The sequence below is a fragment of the Rattus norvegicus genome, chromosome 4, assembly GCF_036323735.1.
Source record: "Rattus norvegicus strain BN/NHsdMcwi chromosome 4, GRCr8, whole genome shotgun sequence".
Lineage (NCBI taxonomy): Eukaryota > Metazoa > Chordata > Mammalia > Rodentia > Muridae > Rattus > Rattus norvegicus.
The window spans coordinates 85,429,753-85,445,357 of record NC_086022.1 but is presented as its reverse complement, the minus strand read 5'-3'; the positions used below and the strand labels follow the sequence as shown (position 1 = coordinate 85,445,357).

The window sequence follows — 15,605 nt, the reverse complement described above, 5'->3', positions numbered from 1 at the left end:
ACTCACCCACTCACAATTCCCTAGTCCAGGGCCAACCCCACTGTGCTTCTTGGGTGATGTGCAGGGTGGTTGCGGACAACAACGAAGCTCTTCTAAGTACTGCAGCTGGCTAGGGGAGGGGACAACTCTCCTAGTCTCACACACCCCCAGGGACAGCTCTCCCATTATGCTCAAGCGAGTGGTGGGGCCAGATCTGTCTGGCCTTTGATGGTAACAGACCCTGCAGCTGCAAAGCCATGGACCAGACATGACCTCCAGTGGCAGCACAGGCCAGGACCACACCATGGTCCCAGGTCCCGGCTACTCACGTCAGGCTCTTTCTCACTACCCTCGAGTCTCCAGTTCTGCCTCTCTTCATTGTGCTCACATCCTTCTGCTTCCCTTTCTCCTCCATTTCTCCACCACTTGCTTGCTCTTCTGGTGGTGCCCAGGGTCTCTCAGTGTCTGGGGTTGTCTCAGGAGTGGTCTCAGAAGTGCTATGTCCTGCTTGTGTATTGTCATTTCTGGCATGGTTTCCCCAATCCCCCACCCCCACCCCCAGGCCTGCTTGGTGCCAGACTGGTGATTGTCTTGAGCTTGCTCCTTGCCTAGGCTGGCCCACATGGCTCCACATGGGGGTTGTCTAGTTGGGGCTCACTTCCACCTAGGGCCCACAGTTCCAGGGTCCCATGCAGAGTCCATCTAGTCTTTGGCTCACTCCTCAACCTGGGAGCTCACCTGGGCCTTTGCAGCACCAGAGTGGTGGTCTTCTCAGGCTCTCGTGTTAGGCTAGTAATCTTTCAGTTCATAGATCAGAACACTGAGCATAGACATAGTCTCTCTTCTCTGCCACCCACTGACATTTATGTCACACAGCAGACACACCAGCAGTGCCTCTAGGGGCAGGGGAGCTGCCAATTTTTAGAATCTAGGAATTGGCAGAGTTCAGACTTGACTCCAAAAGTATGACCCATTGAAAGGAAAACCAGTAAACTGGACTGCATAAAGTGAAAGGGCAGGCACAGGGCTTAGGCATATAGCTCAGTTGCTAACAGTCCTTGCCTGGCATGCCCTGGACTTGGTCCATGGTGTCTGTCCATGGTGGCATTTGTTTTCAATCCCAGCTCTTGGAAGGAGATGCTCAAAGTCATTATGATGGTTTGTATATGCTTGGCTCAGAGAGTGGCACTATTAGAGGTATGGCCTTCTTGGAGTAGGTGTGTCACTGTGGGCATGGGCTTAAGACCCCCATCCTAGCTGTCTGGGAGTCAGTATTCTGCTAACAGCCTTAAGATGAAGATATAGATCTCTCAGCTCCTCCTGCACCAGGCCTGCCTGAATGCTGCCATGCTCCCACCTTGGTGATAATGGACTGAACCTCTGAACCTATAAACCAGCCCCAATTAAATGTTGTCTTTATAAGAGTTACCTTGGTCATGGTGTCTGCTAAGACGATCATTTTTGGCAATAGTTTTAGGACAGCTGAAACCCTGTCACAGAGACAGAGAGAGAGAGAGAGAGAGAGAGAGAGAGAGAGAGAGAGAGAGAGAGGAAGAAGAAGAAGAAGAAGAAGAAGAAGAAGAAGAAGAAGAAGAAGAAGAAGAAGAAGAAGAAGAAGAGGAAGAAGAGGAAGAAGAAGAAGGAGGAGGAAAAGAAAAGGAAGAAAGAATTGGGAAAAATATTTACAAGCCACACATAGACACTCTCAACACACAACATTTAGGAAATGAACAAGAGACACAGAGACGTGTTTTCCTCAAGAGAAGACACAGGTGGCATGTAGGCACATGCACGAAGTCCAGCATCATCAGCAAGCTAAAACCACAACGATGTCTCACCAGGACCATACAACTACCCAAATGGCCAATATGAAATGGGACAGCACCAGACGCTGGAGATCCGCTAGGAAGCAGTCACTTGGCTGGTCAGTAATGGAAATGTTAAATGTTCTGGCTATTTCAGAAGACAGCTCAGCAGGCTTTTGAGAAATTGATGACAAAGGTGAAAATAGCCCCCAAAAGGTAAAGAGTGTTTTTAAAGTGCTATAGGAACTCATGCCTCAGAAGACTGCCCAATGACAATAATAAAAGGGAAGTCACCATGGATACAAGCAATGGTCTAGGTGAGTCCTCTTAGGATTATACAAAATGAAAACAAAACAATCGCAAAATAATAGAGCTGGCGAGGCTGCTCAGTGGGTAGAGGTACCTGCTACCAAGTCGGAGTTCAGTTGGCCCCAAATCTGCATGGTAGAAGGAGAAAAACAAGTCCTGCCATTGTTCTGTGACCTCCACATGTGCATCATGACATGTATGTACTCATACACTTACACACACACACACACATGCACACACACACATGCACGCATACACGCGCGGGTGCATGTGCAAACACACACACAAATGTAACACAGGCTTTCAAAACGTTATCTCTAAGTGCAGCCTGATTCCATCTGTTTAAAAGTCTTGATAACTTCCTAGAAATGGGAACAAGTTTATGGTTTCCAGAGGCTGAGTACGGTGTAGGATGCTGTAAAAGGATGCTCGTGGTGGACCTGTTCTGTATCTTGACTCGGTTAATAGTCTGTTTTCTGCTTTCCGTAGTTTTTGTGCCGTAGCTCTACAACACTGGGCCAAATTGAATGACAAAAATGTGAATCTGCATTATTTCTTCCAGTTCTTTATTAATTTACAGTTATCACAATATTAAAAAAAAAGTCCCGGGGTTGGGGATTTAGCTCAGTGGTAGAGCGCTTGCCTAGGAAGCACAAGGCCCTGGGTTCGGTCCCCAGCTCCGAAAAAAAGAACCAAAAAAAAAAAAAAAAAAGTCCCAAATAACAAGTAAGGGAACAGCTGTCTCAAAAAATGTAGATGATAGTGTTAGCAAAAAGAAGACTAAGAATGAGCAGTGGGCAGGCGGTGCACAGTGCGATTGGCCCTGGATCCGTCTCCAGCATTGCAAACAGATCAGACTTAGAAGAAAAACTTTCCTTTCAGTCACTTAGCCACAGCACTGCAGCACACTGCAGCACACTGCAGGGGGGGGGGGGGTTCTCCTTTCTCGCAAGAACACCATTACACACCGCCCCAAGGTGCTTGCAAACTTTCGGTTTTGCTTTTCTCAGAGGGTCAACTTCATGCGAGTTTTCATAGCCATGACTGTATGTGGCCACAAATCTGAAAGCACTTTTGTTTAATTGGCAATAATGTTTAAAAATATTTATTCAGAAGGTTTATTCGCATGTAATTCCTTACAGTAAATAAAGAGGCTCTAGAATATTCGTGGTCAAGAGAAGACTTAACCACAGACCGGGAGAAAGCCTCTGTCTCTGAAGTAGATCAAACTGAAATTTGTTTAGTGTATAACAAGCCTTTCTGCCCGGGTCCTGGCATTGGTTGTGGTTACAGGCGCTGGGTGGCACTCTCAGGGGGGCGGGCCTTGGCTCTCGGCGCCGGAGCAGAGCTGGCCTGACGAGTTCCCAGGGTGTCACCCCTGGGCTAACTCCGAGGCCTGCCCACTCCCCCTGCGCAGTGGCCGCTCGTCCTGGTGCAGTGTGCGGAGGCTCCCGCCAGGGAAATGGGACAGGGGGCAGCGCTTATGGCCGGTCCCCGCCTCCTCCGCCCTCTCCGCCCTGTTCCCTCCCCTGAGCCCACCCGAGCCTGGGCGCGGCCGGTCCTAGTCCCCGCCAGTTCCTGATCCCAAACCGCGAGCGGCAGTGCTGCTGTGCCGCCAGATCTGCGACCCTAGTCCAGGATCCCTGTGCTGAGAGCCGCCGTACTCCAGGGCCACCTGAGCCAAAGTCCTGCCAACTTGGTAAGTCATGGGGTTTGGCGCGGTCAGCTCTGTAACCAGCTGAGGAAATGTAAGGCTATCTGTGGAAGAGCTATGGCTGAAACCCGATGGGGAGAGACCCCGTGCCCCATCCCTCACCCAAGTTTCAGAATCAGCCCTAGTTCAGACAGCAATGGAATCTAAGGCCCGCGTTTTCAGACCGCCTGCCTGCAACTTAGAATAAAGTGTGGACTTAGCAAATCCAGACGCCCAGACTATTCGACAGAGTTCTGTCGGAAACTCTATAAACTATTGCTTCAGAGCTCCCTGGGTGATTCCGATGTGCACGTAGGATTAGGAGCCTGAGACCGATGGGTAGCCTCCAAAAGAAAGTGCCTGCTGACCTGGACCTTCCTGAGTGCAGCCTGCAAACAAGCTGTCTCTTCCAGGAACCTCCAGTGGTCCTGGGGACAAGGGAGGACTTCCCTTGAGTTTCGTGGGATACAAAAGAAGGAAGCAAGACAATGCTTGTTTGGCAGAGTTGCCCGAATTTCAAACTGAAAAGGTCCTAGAGTATGCAGTGTTTTCATAGGTTGTAAAAAGCACAAAAATGGATAGATAGATTGCCGAGGACCTTTGGTTCTGGATCGCCTGAGTTACTGGTATTCGAAATTGCCTCGGGAAGCCAGAGAACCCTTGACAACCGCCCTCCATCCTTTACGGGTGAAGCCAAAGGTATAGAATGGAGTCTGATTGCCTACTCAAAAGCAGCCTTTCTGCTTTAGAGGTTGAGAATACCTGGAGCGTCACTTCCAGGATGTCTGTCGGAGAGGAGAGGTTTCAATGTTGTATCTGGGAGCAGAGACCAGTGTGGCAGTTGTGATCCTGGAGCCACTGACAAACAGACATGCATCCTCATGTAATGCTGGCCAGAGAAGAGGCAGACTTAAAACCCAGGGCAGGGGTAGAAGAGGGAGGGCCCTTGCAAAGGCCACAAGAGTTTTGTTTTCGTAGAACGTAGACCCAGTAAACCTGGTTCCAATCTTTGAATCTGTCGCTTGAGTGATGTGATTGGCTGCATGTTAAAAATGACCCGTGTGAGCCTCTCTTTTCTTACTGGTAAAGCCTAGACAAAGAGAAGCTTAACATAGGCTAAGGTAAAGTCCATCTCACACACTATGGTCCACAGCAGGGGCTCTGTTACTGGAAGACAATTATCTATTTGGTCTAGCCCCTATGACGGAGTGTGTTTGTCCAGAAACTGTCTTCCTTAAAGCCTCACTCTCCTGCTATTCTATACCAAATATATTTTTAAGACAGCTGGGCTGTCAGCGAGAGTCAAGGTTGATGCAGCACACATGGCTTTCTTGCTGGCAGTCGCCTGAGAGATTGCACCCAGCGTCCCTGTTCTGCTCTTGACTCTTGTCCAGGGGCCTCTTTCATCAAAGACAGTCAGGAATCTGTAGAAGAGAATTCCAAATCCTACCCTTACTGATACCTACCTCCCAGCTGAAACTGTTTCCCAGCTGCCCGTTCTGTTGGGAGGACTGTCACTACCAGAGCAACGGCTGTAGCATTGTTTAGATAAGATGTTCAAAAATGTAAACTGTAAAGCCACAGAGGCATGGAGATCAAGTGTCCATAAGAGTATTTGTGGTCATTGATATTTGCTTCAACAAAAATAAGAAGGGTTCGCTGCTGAAACGAAAGGCATTTGATTCCTAGGATTGGAATGACAGTTTCTTCTACCCCTCTCCTTTGGAAGGTTTTAGGCAAGATGAAGTTAGGAAACCAAATACGTACTTGTTCTGAACTGCTGCCACAGTGAGCTATAGGTGTTTTGCAAATTTCCAGTGTCTTGTTGTCTTTGAGGTTCTGCAGAAAGCTAGTTGCATGCCCTGTGGCAGTCTGCTCTTAGCCACCTACAGGTTGTGACTGTCTCTGTGGAGGCTCAGAGAGGGCAGGCGTTTCATCTAAACTTGGCTCTGTTATAAGACGAATAGTTGCTGTCTTTTCAATTAACACATGGATTCAGCCAGTGCTGGAATACTGGCTAGCACGAGACTTCCTGGCTTGGATGCTTCCTTAAACTAGGATTTCATCTAGAATTGGCAGGCACCAAACTGTGGGCAGAGTCAGCCACAGCAGACTTGCCACCACCCTCCCTATTTGTCCTACTGCCAACCAATGGGGTGTGGGCTGCAAACGGATGGGGCGCTGTCCCGGCCTTTGATGGAACAGAGCCCCTAAAAGAGATTCACTTCTTTATAGCCAACAGGGGAGCGAAGTACTATCTTTCCTTAAAACCAACAGGCTACTGGTCAAACTCACTTTAGAGTTTGTTTTGCTGTCAAGGGATTTCCCTCTAAACAACAGAGAGCTGTATTTTAAAGGAGTAAGGACATGGCTGAGGACAAATGCACAGGGAATAATCCAGTGAGCGCCTGATTAGCGCCAGGTCTTGGTACCTTACTTCTACATGATGGAGACCGAGTTGGACACTGAACCTAAGACTTTATAGATACAAGGCAAGGGCTCTGCCATCACCCTCTTCTTACGTCTAAAACTTTGAATCAGAGTCTCACTAAATTACGCAGGTTTGGGGTCCTAGCACTTTCACCTCCTGAGTAGCTGGAATATATCTATACTATGTCTATCCCTATATGGTTATGTCTGTATGTCTATGTCTAGCTATTTATATATAGAGATTACTCTCTCTATAGAGATCTGTATCTCTATATAGATATGTAGATATAGTAGACATATCAACATATATTTCTGTATGTTGCTATGTAGTTTAGAATGGAGATGTCCCTTGCGGTTCTGTTGTATTGTCACCACCACAGAGATTAGGGTTGGAAGAAGTAAGGGTGGTAGTTAGTGACTCGGTGGATGCTTTAGCAGCCGTGTGCTGCTAGCTAAGACAGTCACGCATTACTGAAGAAACCTCTTTGGTAGACAGTTGTGAGAAGGTGGCATTTTACTTGGGAGACTATGGGTGTCATTCCAATTCCCAGAAGATTAAAAATGGCAGTCGCCAAGAACTTCTGTGCTGTGCTTCACCTTAATACAATCTTAACTTTTCTCAGTGACCCATGGAGCAAACTCTCTGGAAGGAACTAGATAGGAAGCTAGGCTTGCCCTTGCGGATAGGTAGTCTCTGTATACTACGGGACAACAGATCCCTCCTTGAGAGGATATTCCTGGCTCTGTTTAACAATGCGGTTTTAAATTTTATTTTAGTGTTATTGTATTTCTGAGGCAGGGTCTTACTAGTAGCCATGACTGGCCTGGAACTCTCTCTGTAGACCAGACTGACCTCTAACTCATACTGATCCTCTTGGTTCTGCCTCCAGCATGCTGGGTTTGAAAGCAGACATCATCGTGCCTGCTACAATGGAGATTTTAAAACCATGCAGTCAGGCTTGCTCTCTGAGGCTTCAAGTGCCGGCTCCTGATCTCTGTAAAGCAGAAGGATGTGGAAGAGGCCTCAGGCTTCACACTCAGAGTGGGGGTCACACCACTGTTTTCTCCCTTAACTAAAGGTGGTGTCTCTCCTCCATTCATAAAATAGGACATCCTTTCCAAACGGGTTGTTTTGAGCCAGTGATGAGCTAATCTGTGAAGCACTCTCCCCCTTGCCTAGCTTCCAGTAAGTAGTGATTACTGTGGTGACAGTAATAACCATGGGTGCTGTGGCTCCAGGGCTAGTTTTGCCATCTCCTCGTGTGTGTGACCTTGGACTGGCATCTGTAAAATAGGGGTCAAAGCTCATCATGATGCTAGGGTTGGTGAGACGGAGTGATGAAGATGTGGCAGACTGCAGATAGTAAAGATGAACTCCCCCAAAGATTTGCTGTGTGCCACACTGGGCTGAAGAATTCACGATGAGCTATCGGTTTGTTGCATCCAACACTGTACACACTTAGTCTTCTCAACACCCAGTAACCCTTAGTTGCGCCTCCCATCTTCCAGGCGGGACAGCTGAAGTCCCATGAGGTTAATGAACTAACCCCAAGTCCACAGTGTTTGACTCAGGATTTGAAGCCAGCCCAGCAAGCCTGGTTTCTTAATCTCCGCTGGATGTTCAGCGGAGCCCCGCCCTCTGCTGGCCCGACCCACCTCTCCAGCCTCCTACCTGTAATTAAGGGCAGGTGTGCGCACGTTTCCTTCAGAGTGGTGTTCCTGCCTGTTTAAGGAGTGAAGTGGGGGCTTCCTCTTGTGCCCCTCAGATGACTTAAACCCCAACCATTGCTTGGATGTAACTGAAAGGAAAAATGAAGTGAAACAAAAATATAGAAAACTCAAAAGCCTTGTTACCATTATAGACCTAATTTTATTAGGGCGGATTATAATGTTTGCTTTGTAATAATGTCCCCTGGATGCAGTAAAGTATGCCTTTATGGTGGGCAGGTGTGTGCGTGGGTGAGGAGCACAGAACCCTACCTGGGTGAGACAGCGGCAGAGTTTAAGTCGTTCTAAGTACACCCCAGTTTTTGAATTTTTTACTCATCTCTCCCTCTCCTGCATCCCAATGGTTTGTTTCTCTTCTTGAGATCTCACAGCCTTCCTAGAGGTCTGTGTGGGGTAGGGTGGGGGTGGGAGGCAGGAGAGTAAATGTCAAGAATAAGTGGTAGGTGCTTTAGCATATCTTAGAATGAAGTGGGTATTTCTAGGGCTGTGAAACACTTGGTTGGCTCCTCAGTCTGGTTGGAAGACTGACGTAGAACTGTACCTCCTGGTTCCTCCTTGCTCCGTGGAGTTTCAGTTCTTCAACATGTTAATTCACCTATCACTGGGAGCAAGGATGTATTAATACTTGGGAGCTGGAGGGAGTGGTGGTGGTAATAACACAGTGATAGAATGTGTGTCCGGCATTCACAAGGTGCTGGGTTCAAGCCCCAGCATTACAAAACTCAAACTGAAAGCATAAGTCCCAGACGTTGTTTTGACTGAGTCTGTAGTGCATGCTTGCAAGGCCAGCAGTCTGGGGCTAGGCCTGGAAGAGAGCGGTGTGGAGAGAAGTCTGGGCTAAACAAAGTGTGTGGACTAATGGCATGTACAAGCTAGGATGGTCACCTGTATGGAAAACTATCTTAGGTTGTGTGTTCTAAACAACAGCTATTTATTTCTTTTAGCCCTGGAGGCAAGGAGTATGAGATTAGGTCTCTAGTGTGGTCAGGAACAATGGAAGTTCTCTAACTTGCTTACAGGTGGGCACCTGTGTCCTAGTGGGACAGAGAGAACAAGATAGCATTCTCTGTCACTTCTTATAAGTCCCCATGGTATCATTTAAACCTAAACATTACTCAGGGTCCTCCCCAAAGCTATCATGCTGAGGTTAGACTCATAAATGGAAACATGGACACTCAGTCGTTAGATAGGCAGGATGTGAACGCACAAGAAAATACATAATTATAAAATGTGCTGCTGAAAGGGGAAATGACACCTCTTCCTGAGAAAGAACATTCCTAGAGCTAGAGGCCTGGAGGTTTCTCTCTAGGGAGTCCTTCAACAAAGGGTTAGGGATGTACACAGGAGGGGAAGAGCATTTGGGAACTGGGGAACAGCAAGCCTGAAGCTCAATGTGGGAAGGAGCTACGTGGTGAGGATGAGTAGTTAGTGTGGGTATGAGTAGTGAGTGGTGGCCCTTGTGGTGAGGCCTGAGGCAGAAGAGAATGAGAGGAGCTAGAGAATGAGCTACCTCAGGCTGAGCAGGCTCCTGGGCTGAGAAAGGTCAGAGACTTTTATTCTAACATGCAGTAGAGGACTACTGAAGAGTCCTCCTGTAACTGTTCCATATTGTCAGTCTGCAAGCAAAAGACTACGGGAAAGTCTCAGCAGGAAGAGAACAGGAAGGCCTCGTGTGAGAAGGCCAACACTTACTTCTAAAACAGACCTGCTCTCTGGATAACCAGTCCACTCCCTTGAGAACCCCATTGCAACAGTCAGTTTTCATTGCTGTGACGAAATACCAGAGATAATCAACTTAAAAGGAAAAAGGGGTTGGCTTGGTTCATGGCTTCAGAGGTTTCAGCCATGACTGCTTGGTCCTGTTGTCTTTGTGCCTGTGATGAGGCAAAATATCATGACAAGGTGCTGGAGTCATGGTGGCTGGCATAAAAGAGAGAAGGGTCGACTGAGGTCCTACTAGTTCTCTCGGTGATCTGATACTGTGGCATAACACCCTTCCACCTACTAAAGGTCCTACTAGTTCTCTCAGTGACCTGATACTGTGGCATAACACCCTTCCACCTACTAAAGGTTCCACCATTTCTCAGTAACACACAGGTTGGTGACTATCAACTTCAATATGTGGGCTTCTTGGGGACATTTAGTTGTGGTCCATTGTGAGGATGGGATCCACATGACCCAGTCTCTTTCAAAGGTCCCACCTCCACATGCCACTAACGATGAGCTTGAAGATCAGTTTCCAACACAAACCTTTTGGGAGTCAAATGGTTAAAGGATATCAACTCTTGCACACTGAAGTTAGAAACCTTGTGCTGTTCCACTCCGGTACTGAAGAAAAGCAGGAAGGGGTGGGGGGTGGGAGGAGCAGGCCTGGGTTAAAGCAGGGAACAGTCTTGAAAGGGGTTGAGGGAGCAAACCTCTGTTAGAGAGTGACAGAGCTCTGAATGTAGGCAGAGTTTTCAACTTGGGGATAAGGAATCTTAAACTCAGAACGCAGTGAAAAGTGGGCCGAGAGCTAAGGGTGCCCCGCCTGGAGTCTCTGCTCTGGAGTTTCTGACACAGATAAGTGTGTGTGGACTCTTCTAGGCACTTGAACATCCTTCATCCGGAGCGCCAGATTCTAGTCCATCTTAGCTCCTGGAAGCAAGGACAAAAGACTTTCCAAAGTGAAATGAGGTTGGGACGAGGCGGGGTTAGAGGTTGCAGGCACAAAATGCTAGGTCCCCATGGCTCTAGGACAATATTTCAAGCATCAGTTCTGCCGTCTCTGGCTGAAAGAAGTGCTTTCCCCACCTCTATTATCTTTGAAAATCCAAATTCATCTACTAGGGAATTTGCATGTGGTTGGGAGGCACCTGGTTGGTTTTGTTTTGCCTTTTTGTTTTTAGTGATGGGGTTTGAACCCAGGATCTCCTAGGTGTAAAGTATGAGCTGCACTCCTGAGCCACAGACCCAGAATCCAGGGTTTGCAAAGAAAAAAAATTGTTTTGGTTTGACACTTTTAGGTCACAAAGATATGCTCTACTGAAGGGGAGAGCCCCACCTTGGCCTGCTGTCCTACAGCTAGGTGGCTGCACCATCCTGCCCTTCTCCGTTGCATGCACTGTGGCTGGTTAAACTGGTCTCCCTGTGATAGGAGCTCACTCATCAAGGCCTGCAGGCTGTGCAGGCTCTGAAGAGGACAGTTTGGGATGGCGGTTCTGTCATCTCAATGTCTCATTGACCCCCAGGGTCCATGCACACTGGTCCTCTCCATTTGGAAGCCATGACAGTTTTGTGGCCCTGATTCTGCTAACTGTGCACCTATGTTCAGGTGGGGCAAGACAGATTTCATGGCGCCCTTGGCCAGCAGTCAGCAGTGTGTTTATTTGTTCGCAGCCAAGCTCCACCTTAGGCTTCTGAGGTGAGTAATACATGCTGTTCTTAAGAAATGCCTTTCTTCTGAGAAGCCTCAGACACTTTCTGGGCACAGATCTGCCCTGTGCATAGCATCTCTCCCCCCCCCCCTCTCCAAATTAAAATTTAAATTACGAGTATTTATTTATTTGAGAGGGGGAATTTGTGGAGGTCAGAAGGTTAGGGTCTAAGAATTGTTGAAGGAAGACCCCACCCCAGCCTCAAACAGTATGCAAAGGCAAGAGCATTTATTCTGCAGAAATTACCAGCACATAGGGGTCAACCATTCATCAAAATGGCGGTGACTTGAGTAGGCCCCTTTTATGCAGGTCTAGGGGAATTTTCCAGAAGGGTTAGGTAAGCTTTAATATGATTAGTAGGTCCAAAGCAGTGACATTAGTACAGTTTGATTGGCTGCTCTGTTGGTTGGTGAGGCCTTGATGAGTTTCAGAGACCTTTGTCATCTCCTCCAGCCAGCTGTCCCAGGAGCTCACTCCACACTTACCTCCCTAAGTCAGGGCCTTCATTGACTAAAGGGTCATTGTTTATGGATCCTTCTGAGGAGCCTAGTATGCTTCCCTGCGAATTGAAATTTTTATCCCCAAGGTTTTTGGACCTTTCAAGAGGATAATTAGTGGGAATCAACTCTCTCCTTCTCCTGTGTATGACCCAGGGATTGAACTCAGGCCATCAGCTTGGCAGCAAGCTCCTTTTCTGAATGAGTCATGGGAACATGGGAAACACTTCTTTGTCCCCTTTGAGGAATTCTAGGGATGGCTAAAGCCGTTCATTGTATTGCTCTTCTCTATGGCTCTTCTTATTAGGATGTTTTATTCGCTGGCCCCTCAGCGCTGAGCTTCAGGCAGGATCTTTTTCAAAGCCTGGATTTAAACAGAAACAGTATCTTATCAGTTGAGCATCAGTCTTAATAAGGGGCAGGGCATGGTCACTGTCTTAGTTGGGCTTTCATTGCTGTGAAGAGATACCATGACCAGGCAACTCTTATAAAGGACATTTAATTGGGGCTGGCTTGCAGGTTCAGAGGTTCAGTACATTATCATCAAGGCAGGAGCATGACAGCATCCAGGCAGATGCAGGAGGAGCTGAGGGTTCTACATCTTATTCTGAAGACAACTAGGAGAAGACTGGCATTCTCAGGCAGCTAGGAAGAAGTTCTCAAGGCCCGCCCTCACAGGGACGCACTTCCTCCGAGTGCCACTCCCTGGGCCAAGCATATTCAAACCGCCACTAAGCGGCAAGTGAATCGGTTTCTAGTCATTGCACTTATGATGCTTTGGAAAGTGAGATCTGGCCTCTAGTTATGTTTTCCCTCTTCCTTCCTACCTTCTGTCTTACTTTCTCTCATTTCTAGCTCAGGCTGGCAATCTTCCTGCCTCAAAAGTGCTAGGTTTACAGGTCTGTGCCGCCATCCCTGACTCTCCAGTTATCTTTTTAAAGGTGGAAGATGTATGAGGGACCTAGAGCAGCAGGAAGTGCCTAGATGCAAACTTCCAATGTCTACTGATAAACTTAATAGGTGCTGCTTCTGAAGTGGTTCTGAGAACTATGCAGACACACGGATGTCCCTCATGGCCAGTATCTCTTGATCGGTGAGAAGATAAGTAAATTATAAAAGAAAGGAAAGTACCACCTACTACCTCCCCCCGAAGCAGTAAGGATAAAATATCAATTCCAAGTGGGGAGAAATGGGTCTAGAGGAGGAACAGATTGAGAAAGGATCTGGACCTTCTCTCGTTCAGTCCCTTTGGAAAGATGGGGGTTAAAGGGACTACTCTAACTGCAGGAGCCCTAGGTTCCAGTTTTAGTGGGCCTATAAAAGTCTTTATCCAGCCAAGGGTCTCACTTTCCATGATCAAATGGGTGTGTGGGATGGTACTCTCTACTCTAGAAGGCCAGGATCCCAGCAGAGCGGTTGGCTCTTGGACCCTCTTCGTGGGGTTTTAGGGACAGGGGAAGGAGACTTGGCTCTGAAGATGTGGGGGCTTTCCAGAAGCTGAGCAGTTGTGGAAGGATGTGCGTCAGCACTGAATTCTAAGGAATGCTTATCTCAGATGTGTCTGCATTCCTCTATTCGTGGGCAGGATGGCAGTGCCCGTGTGCCTGGGGTTCAAGTTATGTGGAGAAAGAGAAAGAGAAAGAGAAAGAAAAGGAGCAAGATGCCTTGGGTGGGGGATAACTTTTCTCTCTCTGCTTTGAAATTAGGAGGGATTGAACACTTTTAGATACTCAAAAGTGAACAAGGACTAATGGAGCTTGAAAGCATTCTGTAATGACGGCAGCTTCATCTACCTACCGAGAGCGCTCCAGATGGCTTGTCAGTCACTTCCTGAGGCGGCAGAAACAATATCCAAGTGGGCTGTTTTTCCAGGTTAAGTTCATTAAGAGAGCGGCAACCAAATAGGAAACAGAGAGAAGATGGATTTTGGTGGGGCATGCGGCAGAGATGGCGGGACCCACTAGAGTGGCTGGGCGTGTATGCTCTACGTGGTTGTATGAGCCCGGCAAAAGAGCAGGCTTGGCATTGGTATCTATTAGCCAGATCCTAGGATGAGTCAGCCCACCCAGTCACTGCCTGGCAGCCTGGGGAGTGGAGAGCCACGGAGGCTCAACTTCTCATCACTTTAATTCTGAAAATCCATCCAAGTTACTTATGTGTGAATACAGTGCAATAATCTTCATCACCGAAAACTCCTCAGCAAGGAGGCTGTGGGTCAAGTTCCCAGAATGACTCTTGCATAAGACAGAAGCCATTCCATAAAGGAGAATGGAGATTTGACCCTCAGCCTTCATGGATGTCTGATACAAGTTAAGGCCAGGGTTTTGGTCACACTGCTGTCTGAACCTGATATGTTCTGAATGACATGTTTGATAATTTTAAGTCTGAGATTACTTAAAGAAGGCAAGAATGGTGGTTTTAACTTATTTCAACTCAATAAATAAATAAATTCCACTCATATTTCTAGTGCCCAAGATTATGTGGACACTATTTTTGCAAGCCCATGTTGTGCACAGCAAAATTTGACCTTGCAGAGGATATTATCTGCTGCTTCCATTGTGTGTGTGTATGTGTGGTGTGGTGTGTGTGTGTGTGTGTGTGTGTGTGTGTGTGTGTCTGTGTGTGTTCTGTGTGTGTGGGTATGTGTGTGTGGTGTGTGTGTGTGTATCTGTCTCTGTGTGTGTGTTTGTGTGTGTGTGTTTGTGTGTGTGTATCTGTCTCTGTGTGTGTGTTTGTGTGTGTTTGTGTGTGTGTGTCTGTCTGTGTGTGTGTTTGTGTGTGTGTTTGTGTGTGTGTGTCTGTCTGTGTGTGTGTTTGTGTGTGTGTTTGTGTGTATCTGTCTGTGTGTGTGTGTGGTGTGTGTGTCTGTGTGTGTGTGTTTGTGTGTGTGTCTGTCTGTGTGTGTGTTTGTGTGTGTGTGTTTGTGTGTATCTGTCTGTGTGTGTGTGTGGTGTGTGTGTCTGTGTGTGTGTGTTTGTGTGTGTGTGTTTGTGTGTGTGTTTGTGTGTATCTGTCTGTGTGTGTGTGGTGTGTGTGTGTGTTTGTGTGTGTATGTGTATCTGTCTGTGTGTGTGTGTGTGTGTCTGTGTGTGTTTTACTACAGAGCCCAGGTTATTGTAGAATTCATGATCCTCCTACCTCAGCCTCCCAAGTGCTAGGATTTCAAGCACCCTGCTCTAAGATGCGCCTTTATCAAAAAAGCGAGCAAGACTGAAATGTTTCGTTGGTAGCTGCTAGAACGGAAGCAGATAATGGGTGGTAATAAGAGAGAGGCCACAGCATCATCCATCTACTTCAGAGAAATCAAACTAAAGCATTTCTGGGATAGGGTTTAGGGGCCAGGGGCATGTCTCAGTGGTAAAGTGTGATTTGCATGCACAAGGGTCTTGGTTTAATCCCAGCATTGAAAACAAAACAAAAACAAGAGACGCAGATAGGGCACCAATAACAGATCACAGTAAGAGCTCCACCATCGTCTAACTTGGAGTTTATCAGGCTAACTTACACAACACGGGTGAGAGTTTACTTATAGGAGCACGGGGGACTCAAGGCAGCCATATCACAGAGTCTCATCCTTCCCTGCATCGTGGCTTTCCCATAGCTGCATCGATGGAGTCTCTTCTGAGTTCAGTTCATCTTCCACACTCTACACGATAGCACTTCTGAACACCAGACAACCACGCGCAGCTTGGGCAGAACTACTCATGTCTGGGAGGGAGAGAAGCATGGCTGGACTCTTGGGTGAGGG

General features: G+C 47.5%; 1 protein-coding gene and 1 non-coding gene across 3 annotated transcripts in view; one reads left to right on the top strand and one right to left on the bottom strand.

Annotated features, from left to right (window-relative positions):
• Positions 1-759: 759 nt before the first annotated feature.
• On the bottom strand, positions 760-886 carry LOC120102675 (small nucleolar RNA SNORA17). Its single transcript, XR_005504295.1, has one exon. It is a non-coding gene; the product is annotated as a small nucleolar RNA SNORA17 (small nucleolar RNA).
• A 2,190-nt stretch (positions 887-3,076) lies between these two features.
• Positions 3,077-15,605, top strand: part of Nod1 (nucleotide-binding oligomerization domain containing 1) — a 51,140-nt gene continuing 38,611 nt past the window's right edge. Inside the window, exon 1 of one of the 2 annotated variants that reach the window (XR_005503297.2) lies at positions 3,077-3,792. The gene's annotated coding sequence lies outside the window, so the exon portion shown is untranslated. The remainder of the gene's footprint in view (positions 3,793-15,605) is intronic. The other variant, NM_001109236.1, reaches the window with a different exon arrangement.